Consider the following 21350-nt stretch of genomic DNA (forward strand, 5'->3'; position numbering starts at 1 on the left):
GTGCAGCCAGAGTTGACTGTGATGAAACTACAATGTGCAAACAGAACAATTATTGCATCATCTAAATGCAGAGAAGAGTTGCGCCATAGATGTTTCCAAACCTCCTGCTATAAGCAAACAGGGCAAGATACGCCAAATATCCCATCATTTTTATTGTTGTGTGCCTTCAAGTTGTTTGTGGCTTACAGCAATGCTATGGCAAACCTATCAGGTTTCCAGCTCTCACATCCATATATGATTATAGGGAATACGATGGCTTGCATTATTCTAACTTTTATGCTCAGTTGTATAGCTTTGCATTTTAGAATCTTTTCTAGTTCTTTCATAGCCACTCTCCCCATTATTAATCTTCTTCTGATTTCCTTATTGCAATCCCCATTTCATAGAATTGTAGAGTTGGAAGAGACCGCAGGGGCCATCCAGTCCAACCCCCTTCTGCCATGAAGGAAATCACAATCAAAGCATTCCGAACAGATGGCCGTCCAGCTTCTGCTTAAAGACCTCCAAAGAAGGAGACTCCACTACACTTCGAGGGAGATAGTTCCACTAACGAACAGCCCCTTACTCTCAGGAAGTTCCTTCTAATGTTGAGGTGGAATCTCTTTTCCTGGAGCTTGCATCCATTGTTCCTGGCCGTTCTCTGGAGCAGCAGAAAACAAGCTTGCTCCCTCCTCAATATGACATCCTTTCAAATATTTAAACAAGGCTATCATATCACCTCTCTTAACCTTCTTTTCTCCAGGCTAAACATCCCCAGCTCCCTGAGTTGTTCCTCATAGGGGATGGCTTCCAGACCTTTCACCATTTTAGTTACTCTCCTTTGGACACGCTCCAGTTTCTCAATGTCCTTTTTGAATTGTGGCGCCCAGAACTGGACACAATATTCTAGCTGGGGCCTGACCAAAGCAGAATAGAGTGGCACTATGACTTCCCTTGATCAAGACACTATACTTCTATTGATGCAGCCTAAAATCGCATTGGCCTTGTTAGCTGCTGCATTGTTGACTCATGTTCAATTTGTGGTCTACTTGGACTCCCAGATCCCTTTCACACTTAGTTTCATTCAGCCAGGTGTCCCCCATCCTATATCTGTGCAATTCATTTCTCCTCCCTAAGTGCAGTACCTTACATTTATATGAATGTTTTTAACTTTTACTTGGTCATTTCCCCCCATTCTTCTTGAAGGTCCTCCATTTTGAGGCTCCTGGGGGATTAGGACTTTGGTGTTTAATAAAAATGAATGCTATAATTTCAGTTTTAAAAGCCCTTCTGAATTGGAAAACAAAGAAAAAGAGGAAGGACTTAAAAGAGGGAAGGGGCCATTCTGCATTGATTTAACCACCTTTCCCTTTTTCCTCTTGGTCTCCTAAAAGTTAAGATGAAAGAGACAGATTCCTAGAGAGGCCAGAAAAAGTTGCATGCCGGAAGTGGCAGAAGCGGTTGCTTCCGCTTCCGGTGGGAGGTCCCTAGGTGGAGGGGTGATAGAGCAGGGATTGCAGAGCGGCCACTGACTGCCAAGTGAGCCCCCTTTCTCTGGGCCTCTTGAGGGAGCCTTGCCTTCCCCTTCTGGGGGGGAGTCTGGTGGTGAGTCTGGGCCATTGGGGCTTTGCTGGGAGGGAGCCACGGAAGCCTAACCTTAATACTGCAAATCAATCCAAGGGCCAGTCTGGCTGTGAGCAGCAGAGTACAGTAACACCCAGAATCCACAGAACAGCCCAAGCCTTTCATGGGCCAAGCCAAAGGCACAGCAGTTTTGGTGGGTTTTGGGTGTTGTTGTACTTTGTTTTTGTTGTTGTTTTCTTGTACTCTTGTTGTGTGCCTTAAAGGGGTTGCTTGTTTGGGATGGGGAATGTGGGCTGTGAAGGAATGTGAGTGGTGGAATGGACAACAATAATAACAATAAAGATTAATATTATTAACATTATTATAATTTATAATAAAAATTATTATTAACTTCTGAGCAACCTCTCTCTACAGATTGAAAAACAAGACATAGAAGCCTAGAGTTGGAAGAGACCCCAAGGGCCACCCAGTCCAGCCCCATTCTGCCATGCAGGAACTCTCAATCAAAGCATCCCTGACTCTGTTTAAAGACCTCCAAGGAAAGAGACTCCATCATCCTCTGAGGAAAGAGTGTGTTCCACTGTCAAACAGCCCTTTCTGTCAGGAAGTTCCTCCTAATATTGAGCTGGAATCTCTTTTCCTGGAGCTTACCTCTGTTACTCTCAGTCCTATTCTCTGTACTGTAGATGCATAACTGAGCAAGCATTTTTCTAAAAAGACAAAAAGGTGGAAAGAATGAAGAGGAGGAAGAGGAAATGCATTAGGAAAAGCATTAGGAAGCCTTGTTGCTCCTCCTCCTTCCCTAACTTGAATTAGCATGGGACTCATAAGGCCTTTCAGATGTCGTTGAACTGTAACTCCCAGAATTCCTCACCTTCAACTAGGTTGCTTCAGGCAGCTGGGACTTGCAGTCCAACAACATTTACTTTGACTATTTCCCAGTGCTTTACAATCTATGTTCGAGTGGCACCAAAAAAATGGAAATTAGGTGCCTGTTCCTTGGACCTTAGTAGATTGAGAGCAATTGAAGTGCTCTATATTTTGTTCAGTCTTTTGAGATATAAAATGTAACTCTACTAATTGTTACGTTGGGGATTAGTGGGTATCGCAAATTCCACACATACTAAGGTGTTTAGGGCTTTAAATGCCATTAGTTATTGAGTTAATACTATTGTGCATATTTTTCTCTAGATGTCCAAGATATGAAGAGGAGACTGAAGGGTAACACAATTGTCCTCTGTAAATACAGACAACCATCAGTATCCACAGACTTGCCACCCGCATTGGCAGATGACAAGCCCATGTTGGCCTCATTAGGGACAAGAGGACTTCCTAATTGCCTCCATACTGAGGGCTTGGAAGACCACAGAATTCAATCTACCAGAACATAAACAGTGAACTCAGGGCCCACTGTGATTGCCAAGGAGATGCCCACTGGGCCACTTCTCCCACATTCTCATCAGCCACTGGTTGCAGACACCTGTCAATCACCCGGTCCTTGGCCAACCCAACTGCCCAGGTGATTGATGGCACCTCTGACCAGTGACTGATGAGAATGTGGGAGAGATGGGTATGGAGGCAGCACAGCGGGCATCTCCCTGGCAATTGCCTAAGGACCAGAATTCACTGTTTATATTCTGGCAGAGTGAATTCTGTGGCCTTCTGAGCCCTTGGTGTGGAGGCTGGCAAGAAGTCCTCTTGACCCTAATGATGGCATGGCCACGTGGCTGTACCACCATTAGGAACAATGGGACTTGAAAATCTGTGGATTTTGGTATCCGCAAGGTAGGTGGGTCCGGAATGGATTATTTGTGGATACCGAGGGTCGACTGTACCTAAAGGGCTGCCACAGAATACAGGGGACAGATTTGTTCTCTGTTTCCCCCAGAAGGTAGGACTAGGTTGAATAGATTTAAGTTGCAGGAAAGTAGATTTCAACTGAACATTAGATGGAACCTCTTGATAGTAAAAAGTGGTTTGGTAATGGAAGTAATTATCTAGAGAGTTGATGGAGTCTCTTTCTCTGGACATTTTCAGAAAGAGACTGGACAGCTATCTGCTACAGATGCTCTAGCTGGATTTCCAGCATTGAGCAGGGGGTTTCGGATGGTCTTCCAACTCTATGGTTTTATGATATCTCCCATATCCGTGGAACTAGTACTGGTGATTTCTCCTACCTGCGTCTGAAAAAAAGGTGGTGTCTCTTGGCATCTGAAAGTCCTCCAGCGCAATTCTGTGGTTAACTTCCAATGTAGGGTTTGCTATTATCTGTGATTTTCACTATTCAGGGTAAATCTAGGAATGTATTTCCCATGAATATGAAGGTTGTCATACTGTAATGTAATGCAGAATTGCTTGTCAGTTCTCTGTGCAAAGAAAACATCTGTAAGTGGATCAGGTATCAAAGTAATCACTGGGAAGATGTACTGAGAGTGGTCCTTGCCCGTTACAGATTTTGCTTGGTCTGAAACAGTTTGTTTTTCCCCCTGTGCTTCCTACTAAAATCAGTTGGATTGCTGTTCCTGAAACTCTTCTAGAACATGGCCACATAGCCCGAAAAACTTACAAAAAACCATGTATGCTGGCCGTGAAACCCTTCGACTTCACACTCTTCCTGAAAGTCCAAATCTTTCATTAACTCGCTCCCTTCTTAGATGGAATGGATTCTGCTTAGAATGGCATGAGTTTTATTGATTTATGAGCAAACCATCTTTCTTCTTTCAGGTGACCTTGGAGGAAGCCTTTGTGTACATTACTGAAGAGAAGCAGGCCTCACTGAATCTGTACCAAAGCACTCATCACAGGGAAGTCATGGAGGATGACAAGGATGTAATGGTGGTCTCTCTTGGTAAGGCTCATGTTTGTTTGAGAAAGATTAGTTTGCAAGTTTCTACTTATGGTCCCATTGGGACCCTTAGTTTACAAAAGTAGATTTTGTTACATGCATTTTGTTCAACATTGGATTATACCTCCATTTTTGTGACAATGAAAGTTACCCTACAATTATGGCATTTCTGACTTCAGATGCCTTCCTGTTAACACCCTGGTATTTTTTGGAATAAAGTTACCTGTTTGCTACACAGAGGACTTGTTCACTGAGCTACTGAGGGTAGTTATAGCAGTTCTTGACAGTAAGTCAGAAGTGCCATAATCCACAAACATTCACACAACCTTAACAATGACCCCAATGCTACCAGTCTCTTCACCATTATTTGCTTCCCACCAATGACTGTGGGAAAATTCCTGCACACACATCTGCAAATTCCAGACTCAAAGACCAGGCAACCCTTTAAATTAACACCACCTTACCTTTCCTTAGTACCACACCCCCATCATTCCCTTTCAGCTTTAACAACTATGTGTGCTTGTTTAACTGTGGTCCAAAACATACTGCAGTTTTAAACGGTAGGTGAAATCCCGTATTTTTATTGGCTGAGAGGTCCATTTACTCCTGCAGTGTGGTTCAAAAAGAAGGCAGCTTCCAGTGTTTCCCCCAGGAGGGAGTGAAGCATGATTCCCAGGTGAGGTGGAAGACATAAGGTCTTCCTCCAGCACATAGCTTCTCAGGGCTAGCAACCTATGGAGGAATTAAAGAAGCAAAGAGGAATGTCCTCAGAACAGTAAATCCCCCTACTTCTACCCTCCCTTGTTAAAATTATAAGTGAACTACTACTACTCCTTCTTCCACACCTCTCCCCATGGATTGAGGGAGAGAACAACAATTAACAGACAAACAACATCAGTTAAAAGACATCAGTTAAAACACACATCAATTTAAAGGACAAATAAGCTGTATACATATTAAAACAATCTACATTTAAAATTCATCATTTAAACTGATGCAAAGCATGCCACAGCAGATCCATCAAAGCAGCCCTGCAAAGGGGTTGCAGAAGTTGTTTTTGTTGATCACTTTCCATTGTTTTCTGATTTCAGTTTCTTCAGAGAAGAAACTTTGCCATCCTATGAAGCTAAGTGAGGGTGACTTGAAGTAGTCCCTGGCATAGAAAGATGTTTAAAGGGTGCAGGGACTTCTACTGATTTCCTTAACTTGCCTTATATTCTGTTTTTGAGAACTGTGAGAAAAAGATTCAGAGGACACGCAAAACAGGGTGGATTGATGTCTTCTTCATTACAGGTGCTAACAGTGACTTCCATCTGGAATCAAGAAACCAAGAGGTGGCGTCTACTTCACCTACAGCTGAGGAGCTGAGTTCCAACTCTCTGGACACAGGTAGATCAAGTTTTTCCCTGTCCCACTGCCCTGGCTGCTGGAAATGCTGTTGTTTGTTTGTTTTGTTTATTTGGCCATCTATCACAGCTTGAAAGGAAAACTCTATCGGTAGTGAATTATTACTTCCTTCACTTTAATAGAATCTTAGTGTTGGAAGGGTCTACAAAGTCCAACCCGGTGCTCGTCTTATGATAATTCCAAAATCAATTTATGGCAGCCATATCTGAGCAAATATGTCTGTACTGGTTTCCTATCTGAGAATTTTAAACTGTTCATTTTACAAATAATAATAATAATTTTATTTATTTATTTATTTCCCTCGCCTCTCTGCAGGGCATGACACTGGGTACTACATGTTAAAATACAAAAAAAACACATAAAACCAACAGTTAAAATATAGTACTGTAAAACCAATAAAATATATTCATATCATAACTCTTAAAATATACCCATTAAAAAGTCATTATTTAAAATCGACTGGGTAGACCTGCCAGAAGAGATGTGTTTTTAATGCTGTTTTAAATGCTGTCAGAGTTTTCGGTTGTTGTATCTCCTCTGGCAGGTCATTCCACAGTCTGGGGGCAGCAGACGAAAAAGTCCTCTGGGAAACCGTTGCCAATCTAGTCCTGGCCAGTTGGAGCAAACATTTCCCAGAGAACCCGAGTGTACTAGGCAGATTGTACAGGAAAAGGCTATTCATAGCTAACGTAGACCCAAACCATGTAAGGTTTTAAAGATAATAACCATCACTTTGTACTTACCTCAGAAACTAATTGGCAGCCAGTGGAGTGATTATAAGATCGGCATGGATGTACCCATAATTAGTCTAGCTGCCATAATCTGAATCAGTTGGAGTTTCCAGACTTGGCACAAAGGAAGTCCAATGTAGAGCACAGAAGTCCAGCCCTGAGGTTACCAGTGCATGCACTACCATCTTTAGGTCCTCCTGATTGTAGGAAGCGAGTATCAAATCCCACAGCCTCCTCCATCCTGAGAGAAGATCCAAGTGTATGTGCTTGCAGCGTGTGTGCCCTTGAGCATCATGTTCAAATCCCATTAAATACAAAGGATAGTAAAATGGTGTTCCTTATATAAAATAGCAAAATCAAAGTTTGCTTGTTTAAATGTATTTTTCAATATTTTCAAGCCATGGATGCTTGAATTTGTGGATAAAAACACTGGATAGGGAAGGCTGACTGTAATTTTAAAACCTTTTTTTAGATTATAGGACTTTTTCCTTTGCTGAGAGTTTCTCTTCAGATATATGAATACTGTGTATATAACTTTTGCTCCTGGCTGCAGTTTGTGCTGTCAGTACTTGCAGCTTACAGTTTGTATTTTATTTTTATTATCACACACATGAGTGATTGGATTGGGGAAGTAGAATTCCAGTTTCAATTGAATTTATTTATTTATTTATTTATTTATTTATTAAAATATTTCAGCCCCACCCTGCATCAAAAAAAATCTCAGGGCAGATTATAAGAAAAATTAAAATAAAAACTTAAAAACAGCTTTAAACAATAAAAAATAAACTAAAACATATTAAATATATGAAATACATCTTATTACAAAGATTAAAAATGTTGAAACAATGTACATCAGGCAAATGTATCTGAGGTGAATCAGTGAAGCCCAGAGGCCTTGGTGAACAGCCAGATTTTCATTTGGCACCTAAATAAAATGAATATTAGTGCCAATAGGGTCTTCAAGGGGAGAGCATTACACAGTTGGGGTACCACAGCTGAGAAGGCCATCTCCCATATCCTTGCACAGTGTATTGACCTCACTGGTGGAATACAGAGGATGGCTGCCCCAAGAGACCTCAGCCCTCCATCAGACATAAGTAGGGAGAGATGCTGCCTCAAATATAGAAGTCTGAGTTCTCAGTTAATGCTAACCAATACAGTTCACTTACTGTGGAGAAATGTAACTTGTGGCCCTTCTGAGCATTTTGGACAGTGATACCCAATGTCTTCTACCAGTGGCTATGCTGACTAAGGAGTTTATCACACAGGGTTTATCCCATACAGAAACGGGGTTTAAAACAGGAAAATCCCGCAAAAGCGGGATTGTTTTCACATGATGTCGGGGGCATTGAGCATTAATCTGGCATTAACCCACATAGAAAGTGGACAAAATTGGCTGATTTTTACTTTTGGGATTCTCCCAAAAGTAAAAAGAGGCTAATTTTGTCCACGTTCTGTATGGGTTATTTTCATGTTAATACTTAATGCCCCACTTTTGCGGTATTTTTCAGGCATTTAGGCACTTAGCCTCCTGTGTGATAAATTCCTGAGACTGGTGGGAGTTGCAGATGCAAAAACATCTGGAGGGCTATGTCTGTGGTTGTCACAGCAAAAACCAGAGGCAGTTACTGTATCTTTAATGTTAGTGCAGAGAGTGAATTTCTGCAGGTGTTGCTTGTTACCTGGTTGTGTGACAAGCAACGCCTGCCAAAATTCCCTCTTCTACACAACACTTAAAGATGCATTAACCTTCTCCAGTTTTCACTGTGGCAACCCTGAAGGGCTCCTTGAGTTCAAGAGTCTGTTTTTTCCTGCTTTTTCATTCTGTTATCCACAATGAAAGTTAATTATTTACACAGGGGAGAAACTGGATGATTGCTTGGAAAGTGGCGAGACCTTCAACAAAGGATTCACCATCATTAAAGACCAGATTACTCACCCAGAAGAGAAACCTTACAAATGCCAGGAGTGTGGGAAGAGCTTCAATCAGAGATCACACCTCAAGAGACACCATATTGTTCACACAGGAGAGAAACCGTTTAAATGTCAGGAATGTGGAAAAGCATTTACTGAGAAGAGGAACCTTACGGCACATCTGATGAACCATACTGGAGAGAAGCCTTACAAATGTAAGGTATGTAAGAAGAGCTTCAGTCAGCCATCACATCTGAAGAGACATGAAATGATTCATTCAGGGGTGAAACCCTTTAAATGTGAGGAGTGTGGAAAAGGGTTTTCTGAGAAGAGAGACCTCGTTGATCATCGAATGAATCACACCGGAAACAAGCCATTTAAATGCGAGAAGTGTGGAAAGAGCTTTACTCGGAAGTCAATTTTCAGCTCACACCAAACAACTCACACTGGTGAAAAGCCTTATAAATGCAAGGAGTGTGGGAAGGGTTTTAGCTACAGCTCAGGCCTCATTTTACATCAAGTGAAACACACAGGAGAGAAACCATATGAATGCCTGGAATGTGGGAAGAGCTTCAATAACCAATCTAATCTCAAGAGACACCAAACGATTCATGCATGGGAAAATCCGTATAAATGCCAGGAGTGTGGGAAAAGCTTTATGGAGGAGAAAAGCCTCACAGCCCATCAAATCAACCACTCAGGAAACAAGCCCTATATATGCCTGGAGTGTGGAAAGACCTTCAGTCAAAAATCAACCCTTAATGCACACATATTGATTCATACAGGAGCAAAACCATTTAAGTGCCTGGAGTGTGGGAAGAGCTTTAATCAGAGGTCCAACCTCAATAGACATCAAATGATTCACTCAGGGGAGAAATCATATACATGCTTTGTGTGTGGAAAGTGCTATGCTGAGAAGACACTCCTCATTTTACATCAGAAGAAACATGCTGGCGATTAACCATAGAAAGGTCTCGTGTGTGGAAAAAGCTTCACAGTTGCAGGTTGTAAACATCCAGCTTTTTACAAAGGGGGAAACTCACATACAAATGGGTGACAACTCCAGCTTCTGTATGAAATGCCTCCAATCTAAAATAGCAATTCAATTTTTTAAAAACTAGTCTCCGTCCACTGGACCCATTTGGTGTATTTTAAGATAGTGGGTTGTACTAACCACCAACTATGTGGCAGTGACAGTGCATTAGTGGTTTATACAATGTGGCCATAGCCTGTTGGTGTCTCCCTTTTGGGTCAGATCATATCTAACGTCTTGTTTGATTCTGTAAAACTGAAGTGTTTGTATGTCTTTGTACAGGTGTAGTGGCAGATAGAAGAGCCAGTGTGTAGTGGTTTGAGCATCAGACTACAACTCTGGAGAACAAGGTTCAAATCCCCACTCAGCCATGGAAACCCACTGGGTGACCTTGGGCACGCTACACTCTCTCAGCTTCAAAGGATGGCAATGGCAAACCGTCTCTGAAGAAACTTGCTAAGAATACCCTTGTGTTATGTTTGCCTTAGGATCACCATAATTCAGAAATGACCTGAAGGCACACAACAACAACAAAGAGGCTGACAGATAGTGGTCTTGTAGTTGCAGAGACACTTGTGTTTCAAGGCTGAATGTTCACCATCTTTAGAACAAGGGTGGGAATCATATAGCCCTCTAGATGCGTAACTACAGCTCCCAGCATTCCTTGCCCTGGGAGTTGCTATTCCTCAACATCTGGAGGGATGCAGAATTCCCACTCCTTGGAGTAAGCCAAGTTCCTTGCTAGTCCTTCTATATTTGAATGTATATCCTATTGACATCAATTTACTCTGATATGTGGCCTACACATACTCATCTATATGTGCACCCATTACTTTGTTGTGAACTGACACAGTTTTCCATTCTTGTTTTTAATACTAGTTGGCTGATTTGGAGTTCCTTATCTGTTTTTCCCTGCCCCTACTTTTGTGTGCTTTGAAATACTTTTTTTTAATGTTAGGAGCTTAGTATTTTTAAAATATAGAAGCAGAGGTGGGACTCTCTTCTTGTCTGATGTGGGGAAATGTTGAGATAAAGGTGTGGGTTGAGTATACCTCTGTGAACCAGTGATAGCTGGAGACTTCTGTATCAGAGGTTTTGTTAACTAGGTGTTCTGGTTTAGCTAACCCCCACTTACAGACCAATCAAGGAAGGAAACAGCTCACGCAATCACAGTAATAAGAGGCCTCAGAAAATGTCTTGGCCTATGGAAATCCATTTGACAAAAGCGTACTTAAGGTTAGACCAGATTTGGGGAAACAAGCACTGTTAGGCTGTCCAGGACCGTAGAATCCTGTAAGGTTATCAGGCAGTCTGGGATCCTAGGATCCTGCAAGCTCTCAAGCCCTAGGAGAAGTCTCTGATGTTGCTTCTTAGTGGAGGGAAGACAATTCATCTAATGAAGTTGGTTGGTCTACTCTAACCCAATGGGGTGAAGAAATGAGGCTGCGCTAACAGATGGTGTGTACCTCTTTTTTTCCTTCCCCTTGGAGCCTAGTGCAACTGCATCTTATTTAACTGCCTCCTTCTTGGAACAGTGACAGCTACTGCTGGGGGAGATGTTACTTGGCCAAGCACAAAAAGCTAGCAGTGATTCCCAAACGCTGACTTTTCCAAGTGTTTTGGCCCTCAACTCCCAGAACCTAGACCATTGGCCAGAATGGCTGAGGCTTCTGGGAATTGAAGTCCAAAATAACTGAAGAATCAGAGTCTGGGAATCACTGAGCTAGAGAATAGGCCCCTTTACCCTGTCCAAAAAGAGAAATATGCATGTGTAAGATGCGGCAGCTATAAAGGCCAATGCAATTTTAGGCTGCATCAATAGAAATACAATGTCTAGATCAAGGGAAGTAATAGTGCCACTCTATTCTGCTTTGGTCAGGCCTTACCTGACATAATACTATGTCCAGTTCTGGGCACCACAGTTCAAAAAGAATGTTGACAGTTTGGAGCATGTCCACAGGAGGGTGACCAAAATGGTGAAAGGTCTGGAAACCATACCTTATGAGGAAAGATTTGGGGAGCTGGGTATGTGTAGCCTAGAGAAGAGAAGGTTAAGAGGTGATATGATAGCCTTGTTTAAGTATTTGAAGGGATGTCAAATTGAGGATGGAGCAAGCTTTTTTTCTGCTGCTCCAGAGACTAGAACACACAACTATGGATGCAAGCTCCAGGAAAAGAGATTCCACCTCAACATTAGGAGGAACTTCTTGACTGTAAGGGCTGTTCAACAGTGGAACACACTCCCTTGGAGTGTAGTGGAATCTCCCTCCTTGAAGTCTTTAAACAGAGGCTGGATGGCCATCTGTCGAGGATGCTTTAATTGTGATTTCCTTCATGACGAGGTTGGACTGGATGGCCCTTCTGGTCTCTTCCAACTCTTTGATTCTATGATGCCACTAGTATGCCTTGTGATGCAGGAATGGAAACGTGGCTGTCTAGATGCTGGCTCGAGTCCCTGCCATCTTGCATAGAGGGGGTTGGACTACATGGTGTCTGAAGTCCCTTCCAACTCTATGATGCTAGGAAAATCTAGCGGGTAACCTGATTCCCAACACAGCTCTGAGTAACCTATAGTCCTCAAAAGGTGGGGTGTCAAATCTGTAGTCCTTCAGAAAGGAATCTCCTAAGGAACAGTTGAAGTTAGTAAGTGAGGCTGCAATTAATAAAAGGGCTTTAAAAAGAACAAATGTTTACTGGATTCCTTCTGTTGGTGGGCACAATCCTTGGTGTGTTTTATTTAGAAATTGTTGTGACTGAGTCCAGACAAGGCTACAATCCCTGGGAGATGTGAAACTTTGGATTCCCAGTGATTCCAAAACTTTGGTCCTCTAGGGGTTTTGGACTTCATCTTGAAAATGTCCTGGGCTGTTGGCCAAGGTGGCTATGGGCTTTGAGAGCTGAAGTCCAAAACATTTGGAGGACCAAAGTTTGAAAATAACTGCTCTAGAGGAAAGATTCCTCCCATCCCAGTCATACAATACCACAATATACAGTTAAGCACTATTATTCCATTTTTACTGCTATGGCTTCTTCCTGTGGCATTTTGGGATTTGTATGCAGTGATCCATGGGATGCTCAGCCCTCTTCTCCAGCATCACATCTCAAATGAATTCATTTTCTTTCTGTCTTTCTTAATTGTCTAGCTCTCACATCTGCACATGGTAATGGGGAAAACAATGGCTTCTTTGATTCCAACTTTTGTGCTCAACTGTATATCTTTGCATTTTAGGGTCTTTTCTAGTTCTGAGATACGGTCTGCCAAATAACTTGGGCCTGAGTCATATAAAGCTTTATAGGTCATAACCAGCACTTTGAATTGTGTCCAAAAACAAACCGGCAGCCAGTGGAGCCGTTTCAACTGGGGGGGGGCACTGTGTGATCTCTTTAACCTGCCCCCATTAACAGCCTGGCTAGAGCTCTTTGGACCAGCTGAAGTTTCCGAACACTCTTCAAAGGCAGCCCCACGTAGAGCCCATTACAGTAGTCCAAATGGGATGTAACCAAGGCATGTACCACCGAGGCCACATCTGGCATCTCAAACGGGTGCAGCTGGCACACAAGTTTTAAATGTGTGAAAGCACTCCTGGTCACAGCAGAGACCTGGGCCTCCAGGTTCAAAGCCAAGTCCAGGAGTACCTCCAAACTGTGGAACTGCGACTAAAATAGTGAAGGGTCTGGAAACCATGCCCTATGACGAACGACTTTAGGAGCTGGGGAGAAGAGAAGGTTAAGAGGTGATATGAAAGCCCTGTTTAAATATTTGAAGGGATGTCATATTGAGGAGGGAGCAAGCTTGTTTGCTGCTGCTCCAGAGAACAGGACCCGGAACAATGGATGCAAGCTACAGGAAAAGAAATTCCAGCTCAACATTAGGAGGAACTTCCTGACAGTGAGAGCTGTTCGACAGCTGAACACACTCCCTTGGAGGATGATGGAGTCTCCTTCCTTGGAAAGGTTTAAACAGAGGCTGGATGGCCATTTGTCAGGTATGCCTTGAATGGGAGTTCCTGCATGACAGGGAGTTGGACTGGATGGCCCTTGTGGTCTCTTCCAATTCTATGATTCTATGAACCCCGGGTTATTTGTGTTTGCCCGTTTTCTTACCTCCTGGAATTGATCCAATGAGGATCGGAAGCAGTTTTAAATGGCAGCGAGGGTCATTTGGCCCGAATCCTGGTTTGGAGCAAACTGCAGTGCGAATGATCCCCAAGAGCACCCCTGTAAAGCGGTGTCAAACTGCATTATTTTGTAGTGATGCAGCCTGGGGAAAAGATCTTTTATATAGGGTTGCCATCCGCTGGTAAAATGTATGTATTGCATACTGAGGTAGGCTATTGGTGAAATTAATAAAAGGACATCAAAGGAACTGTAGGTATGGCTCAAAATAGATTTTCTTTTCCCTTTCCCCAGTGTGTCCAGAACCCAAGAACATCATATATGGTAGAAGGAGCCATTTTATGCCCTGCAAACAATTTCACCCCCAAAGTCTGTTGTGCTGATGTGCCCTTTACATAACAAAAAAATTGAATATTTTCACAGTTTTGCACCAAGTTAGAATACAGTCCACTCTCCATATTTACAACTTTGACTTTTGTGGATCTGACTATTTGTGTTTTTGCTTAATATGTTCTCTATAGGAAAAACTAGGTCCTCCAGTGCAAAGTTGACCATAGAGTTGTTCTGGAGAACCTAGGTGTTCCTAGAGAAAACTCTTCTCTAGGCATTTGTAGATCCTCCAGCATGATTCTATGATCAATGTCTGGCAGATGCTGATCGTAGTTTTACACTGGAGGACCTGGAGATTCCTAGAGAAGTGTTCTCATGTAAAATTAATAGTGCTTTTTTATTGGCAGTTTTTCCACGTTCATGGGGGTCCATCACCCCAACCCTAGCAAAGGTGGAGGGACCACTGTAGTTATTTCTGGTACACTTTCCAGAATTAGACCCATGCCTTGTGAAGGCTAAAATGCAGCTTCATCTGCCGCTTCATACAGCACTAAGCTGTCTCTGAGTGGTTTATAACTGTAAACTAATTGCCTCCAACAAATTGGGTTCTCATTTTAGCGACCTCACAAGCATGCCAGGCTGAGTCGACCCTGGTGCCCCTGGCTGGAATCGAACCCACAACCTTGTGGCTATGAATGAGTGGCTGCTGTACTGGAATTTAACCACTGTTGTTATTATTAAGCTTTATTTATAAAGCGTTGTAAATGTACACAGTGCTGTATGATCAGTTAAAAATAGAACAAAATAAAATAAACCTGCCTATGGCATACATTCTACAAAAATAATTAAACATAATACATATCAATACATATTAACATTTAAATAATAAAATACAGCAAACAACAAATCAGAATAAAAATAAACCTAGGATAACAATCATATGCCACTTGAGCTCCTTTTATAAATAATAATACCAATAAAGGTATCCCTGTTTTGTGGATTTTGGATGATATTGTACTTTGCTATATATGGCCAACAGGGATACCCATGGATATGTTTTTGATCCTCTAGAAATTTTGGACTTCAGCTCCTAGAAGCCCGAGCCAGTCTGGCCAACAATCAGGAATTCTGGGAGCTGAAGTCCAAACTCTTGGGAGGACCAAATTCCTAGAGAGGATGGGAAAAAGTGTGAAGCTAGAGGAAGAGGAAAAGGACACAATGTGTCCTTGCAGAAGAATTTCCCCACCTCCTCCTGCCTTGCATAAAGGTTCCTTAAGAGAGAAACATGGGGGAGAAGTGGAAATAAAGAGGGAAGATACCCTCCAAAAAAGCTGGTTTCTGTCTTCAGGGCAGCCCAGCCTAAAAGCACCCCCATCTCTGCTGAAAGGACCCCCATCCTTGCTGGGTGGGAAGGGATTTGGGGCTCCCCTTCCACTGCAAGGGATCTATCTGGTGGGTCTCCCTCTTCCCTTTGGATGAAAGGGAGCCACAGTGCTGCAGGAGAGAGTGAGTGAAACATGCCAAGGGGGGTAGGGTTGGTGGGAGGACAGGTTTTGAGGCTGCATCCAAACTACAGAAATATTCCAGTTTGACACCACTTTAACTGCCCTGGCTCAGTGCTATGGAATCCTGGGAACTGTAGTTTGCTGTGGCATCAGAGCTCTCTGACAGTGAAGGCTAAATGTTTCCCAGAACTACAGTTCCCAGGATTCCATAGCACTGAGCCAAGGCAGTTGAAGTGGAGTTGAACCAGAGTACTGTACAGTGTTGATGCAGCCTTTAAAAAAGCAAAATCCCCCCAAAATTTTGTTTGCTTGTTTCTTTAAACCAGAGTTTGGTGTTTTTTGCTTTTGTTTTTACATTAATGCTTTAATGGGAAAAATGAATGTATGATTATTATAGAATCTTAGAGGTGGAAGAGATCCCAAGGGTCATCCAGTCCAACCCCATGCCATGCAGGAACTCACTATCAAAGCATCCCTGACAGATGGCCACCAATAAAATAAAAGGCAGATGAGGCAAGATGTAAGCAAGAGAGAATAAAAGCTCTGAGAGAAATGAGTGAACAAGTAGATCTCTGCTCTGGGCAAAGGCAGGAAGATGTCCATCCCATCATTAGAAACGGGTGTCCCTTCTGGATGCCCCTCAACCCTAGTATGAGTCCGTACAAAATGGCGGCGCCTGTCCACATGGGAGCTGCCATTGTGATGTCGCAGACGCATAGTGTCCGGACATCACGTGGCGGAAGTGACACTGCAAGCGCGTGACTAGCGCCTCGCGGCGCCACTTACGGGGCGCAGAAAGAAGCACCATTTCGGCACTTTCTTGCTGCACCCGGGAACCGCGCGGTTTGGCCGCTGCAGTTCCCAGACACAGCAACCGGCGGCAGCAGCAGAGTTTCTGTCAGGAAGTTCCTCCAAATGTTGAGGTGAAATCTCTTTTCCTGTAGTTTTCATCCATCGTTCTGGGTTCCATTCTCTGGAGCAGCAAAAAACAAGCTTGCTCCATGCTCAATGTAACACCCCTTCACCAATTCCACCTCAACATTAGGTAGGAGGAACTTTCTGACAGTAAGGGCTGTTCTACAGTGGAACACACTCTCTTGGAGGGTGGTGGAGTCTCCCTCCTTGGAGATCTTTAAGCAGAGGCTGGATGGCCATCTGTTGCGTATGCTTTGGTTGAGAGTTCCTAGATGGCCCTTGCGGTCTCTTCCAACTCTATGATTCTATGAATCTCCACAGTGGACAATATGCAACACGGCTCCTGATAATCATAAGGCACATGCGAGTCCCTAGTTATTTAAAACTTTAGATAGCCCCAAGAATTAAAATTTGAATTCAAATGTACTTGTTGGATTTCCAGGACTTGATATCACCACTATTTTGGACAGATTAAGTCATAATCTGAAACAACAGGGAAGAGTTTCTGAGGCTGCCTTGTTGCATGGACCAAAGATGAATGAACAAAACCAGTTTGGCCCTGACGCAGGCCAAGACTATGATACAGTTGGGGCTGAAAGAAGTGGAGAATTCTGGGAAAGAACAGTACAAAGAATACTGGGTGAAAAGACAATCAGCTCCTATCTTCAGTGCCAATGGTTCAAGCAGTTCCAATACCAGGAGGCCAAGGGGCCCCGGGAGGTTTGCAGCCAACTCCACGCTCTCTGTTGCCAGTGGCTGAAGCCAGAGAGACGTACCAAGGCTGAGATGGTGGACCTGGTGATCCTGGAGCAGTTCTTGGCCGTCCTCCCTCCAGAGATGTTGACCTGGGTCAGGGAATGTGGGGCAGAGACCAGTTCCCAGGCGGTGGCCCTGGCTGAAGGCTTCCTCCTGAGCCAGGCAGAGGAGAAGAAGCAGGAAAAGCAGCAGGTGAGAGCATTTAATCCTGCTAGTTTCAAAGGGCTGTTGTTGTTAATTGCCATCAAGTTGACTTCAACGAGGCAGCTGTGACTTCCTTGACCACATCTATCCACCTGTAAAACAGTCTTCCTCTTTGCTTATTGTCTTCTGTAATGTGTGGTGGTTTCTCATGATACAGTGGGTTCTTGTTATCCGCTAGGTTTTGGTTCCAGGACCCACCTATGGATACCAAAATCCATGAATGCTGAAATTCCATTAAATGCAGTGGCATAGCAAAATGGTGTCTCTTATGTAAAATGACAAAATCAGTTTGCTTTTTGGAATTTATGTATTTTTGAATATTTTTCAACCTGTGGATTCACGAATCTTTGGATATGGAGGGCCAACTATATTTCCAAAATATCCAGGGATTATGACTGTGATCAGTATCTTGAAACCTCCCCTTAATTACCCATATGTTTAATGGAAATCATACAGTGACAGACTGCAGCATTTCCCACACACTGAGGGTGCATCTACATTGTAGAAATAATAATTTGAGACCACGTTTAAGTGCTTTAGCTCCATCCTATGGAATCCTGGGATTTATCATTTTACAAGGTCTTTAGCCTTTGCTGCCAAACAGCACTGGTACCTCACCAAACTACAAATCCCAGGATTCTGTGGGATGGAGCCATGGCAGTTAAAGGAGTGCCAAACTTCATTATTTCTACATTCTAGTCTCATACAATTCTGTTTTGTGCTCCATTCCCACACTTGTCATTCTTTGCAATCCTCTCTTCTCTTTCTGGTACAGGATCTTTTTCCAGGGGAGAACGCTAATGTTCCTAAGGCTGAGAAGAATAAACTGGAGGCCAGTAATTCCTGGTACATCATGGAGGACTGTGACAGAGATGCCTCCTCCTTGGGTAAGAGCACAAGGGACAGTTTGCAAGTCCTCCTAATCTCAAATAGGTGTGAAGTAGGTGCATGTCATGAACTAGATGCATGTCATGAGGAGGGCAACCAGAATGGTGAAGGGCCTGTAAACCATGTCCTATGACAGTGGTGGCGAACCTATGGCACGAGTGCCAGAGGTGGCACTCAGAGCCCTTTCCGTGGGCACATATGATGTTGCCCCAGTACAGAGTTTGCCAGAGTTTGTTACTACAAAGCCAGAGGGACATGGCACTTTGTGATAAATAGTGGGTTTTCGTTTGCTGTTTGGACACTTGGTCTCTAAAATGTTTGCCATCACTGTCCTATGAGGAGCAGCTGAGTATGTTTAGCCCAGAGAAGAGCAGGTTAAGAGGTGACATAATAGCCATGTTTAAATACTTGAAGGGATGTCATATTGAGGAGAGAGCAAACTTGTTTTCTGCTGCTCCAGAGAACAGGACCCAGAGCAATGGATACAAGCTACAGGAAAAGAGATTCCACCTCAACATTAGGAAGACCTTCCTGACAGTAAGGGCTGTTCAACAGTGGAACAGACTCCTTTGGGGAGTGATGGAGTCTCTTTCTTTGGAGTCTTTAAACAAAGGCTTGATGGCCATCTGTTGGGGATGCTTTGATTGAGAGTTCCTGCATGGCAGAAGGAGGTTGGACTGGATGGTCCTTGTGCTCTCTTCCAACTCTTATGATTGTATACACACACACACACACTAATATAATAATGTATAATTTAAAACGAACTCTAATGACTCTTGCTTGACTCTATTTTGCTTCTGACAGATGGACTACCAATGCCAGTGATACACACTCGCTCATATCCTCTTGAAAATAATATGGAAGCAGTGAAAGTGGACCAGGTATGAGCAAGATTGTTCACTACACATGTCCTTTGTTGATGAACAGGGATGGGTTTTTCTCAAAATGGTGACTGGAAGTGACATCACCTCACTTCCGGTTGCCATTTTGATAGACTGCCAAGGGAAAACAGAGGTACAGGGTTTGGTGGGTCCCTGCAGGTGTGTTTTTGCACACTTGGTTGAGGCTTAAGAGAGATTCCAATCAGAAAGGAGGTGTTTAAAGAAAGGGAGGCTGCAACCACACTGGAGAAATAACCCGGTTTGGCACCGCTTTAACTGCCCTGGCTCAAGGCTATGAAATTCTGGGTTGGAGTTTGTTGTGGGCCCAAAGCAGAGCTAACCAGGTTATTTCTCCAGTGTGGATGCAGCCGGAATAAAACCAAGAGATACTATGGTCCATCTTGTGATGGATATTTTCCCCTCGTGACAAATTAATGCGAAGAGAACTTAAATAAAATATTTTATGTCGGTTGGTTCTTCAGGTCACTGTTTGTTTCAGTGTGGTAGTGGTTTGAGTGTTAGACTTTGGCTCTGGGAACCAGGGTTCAATTCTCAATTCAACCATGAAACCCAGTGGGTGACCTTGGGCAAGTCACATACTCTCAGCCTCAGGGGAAGGCCATGGCAAACGTCCTCAGGACAAAAATTGCCAAGAAAAACACCAGGACAGTTCGCCTTAGGGTCGCCATAAGTTGGAAACAATTATTATTGTTGTTGTTGTTGTTGTTAATTGTTGTTATTATTATTATTATTATTATTATTATTATTATTATTATTTATTTTCTTATATCCCACCTTTCTCCCAACATAGAGACTCATGGCAACGAACAATGCATATAAAGCAATACAATTAAAAACAGGACAAGAATATTAAAATATATAAATATAAAATATAAAAAAATAATCAAATGATTTTAAGAGTTAAAACAGTTATATATTTAAAGTATAACATATTAAAATAAAAAATCCATTAAAATTTATAACATTACACAACATATTATTATTATTGAAGGCACACACCACCAGCACTACCATGCTGACTCTGAATGAAATGGCTTTGGATTTTTATATTTATTTATCCATTCTATATATTTATACAAAAGAAAGAACACGCAACTAGAAATACCGTATATACTCAAATATAACTTGATCTCATGTCAAGGGTAAGTTTTAGGGCCAAAATTATGGATTTCAATATGACCCATGGATAAGTCGATGGTAAAACTTAAGGCCACGTAACAAAGGATCTAAAGGATGGAGCAAAAGAAAACAATGCCAAAGACAAAATTCCAGTAGGCATAACTATTTGTGCTCTCACTAAATGGATGGATAAGTGAGTAGAGGGAGATCAGTGCTTCCAAAACAGATAACATTCTTGCCTTTCACCAGGGCGTAGTTCCTGATTTTTTAATAAGAGTTAAAGTACAATACTTACACTGATCTGTGGATAAATCGACAAAGTTTTTTTGGGTCATTTGTTTCACTCAAATTTTTAGACTTATACATGAGTATATACAGTATATAAACTGGAGTAAAGGAACACTTGTGTCCTCAGCCCTTCTACACACACAGATGGTGGGAAAAGGGTGGAAATAGGACAAAGTGTTAATGACCGGGTAACTTCTGATGTTGGAAGGCAGAGTCAACATAGGTCTTTAAAAAGACAGGGGTTTTCTGTCTGGTTTGAAGACAAAAAAGACATAAAATTGTGTTGTTCTTTTTAAAAATTGGGGACTATTGATGGTTGTTGGGAGGCTTTAGGGGGCAGAAATAGGCCCAGGGATGACATGCCGCTCACGAGTCTCAATTTATGTGCATCCCTGTTCCAGAAGCATCTTTCCTTTTGCTTTCCTCTAAGCTGACCATTATGAAGACTAGGGCTATCACTCCCAAAGGCCTCGGTCCTCTACCTGAATGTCTACTGTATCAGGTGAAAGTCTATTTTTGGATTTGCTTAGCAGCTAAACAACTATGAAGAGAAATTGTGAACAAAACATTGTTTTCTTCTTTCAGGTGACCTTTGAGGAGGTGGCTGTGTACTTCACTGAGGAGGAGTGGGCCCTGCTGGACCCAGACCAAAGGGCCCTGCACATGGAGGTGATGGGGGACAATTATGGAGTGGTGATCTCTCTTGGTAAGAATCCTTCCCTTGCTCCATTCTTGCTCTGGTTCCGCACTCCAAACATTTCTTTTCCATTCTGGCTAGTTTCCAAGATTCCTTTAATAATAATAATAATAATAATAATAATAATAATAATAATA

The 21350-nt window shown here is 42.6% G+C and overlaps 1 pseudogene; it reads left to right on the forward strand.

The window, feature by feature from the left end:
- Positions 1 to 1590: 1590 nt before the first annotated feature.
- Positions 1591 to 21350, forward strand: part of LOC121923377 — a 45158-nt pseudogene continuing 25398 nt past the window's right edge.

The sequence above is a fragment of the Sceloporus undulatus genome, chromosome 2 (genome assembly GCF_019175285.1).
Source record: "Sceloporus undulatus isolate JIND9_A2432 ecotype Alabama chromosome 2, SceUnd_v1.1, whole genome shotgun sequence".
NCBI classification, from domain to species: domain Eukaryota; kingdom Metazoa; phylum Chordata; class Lepidosauria; order Squamata; family Phrynosomatidae; genus Sceloporus; species Sceloporus undulatus.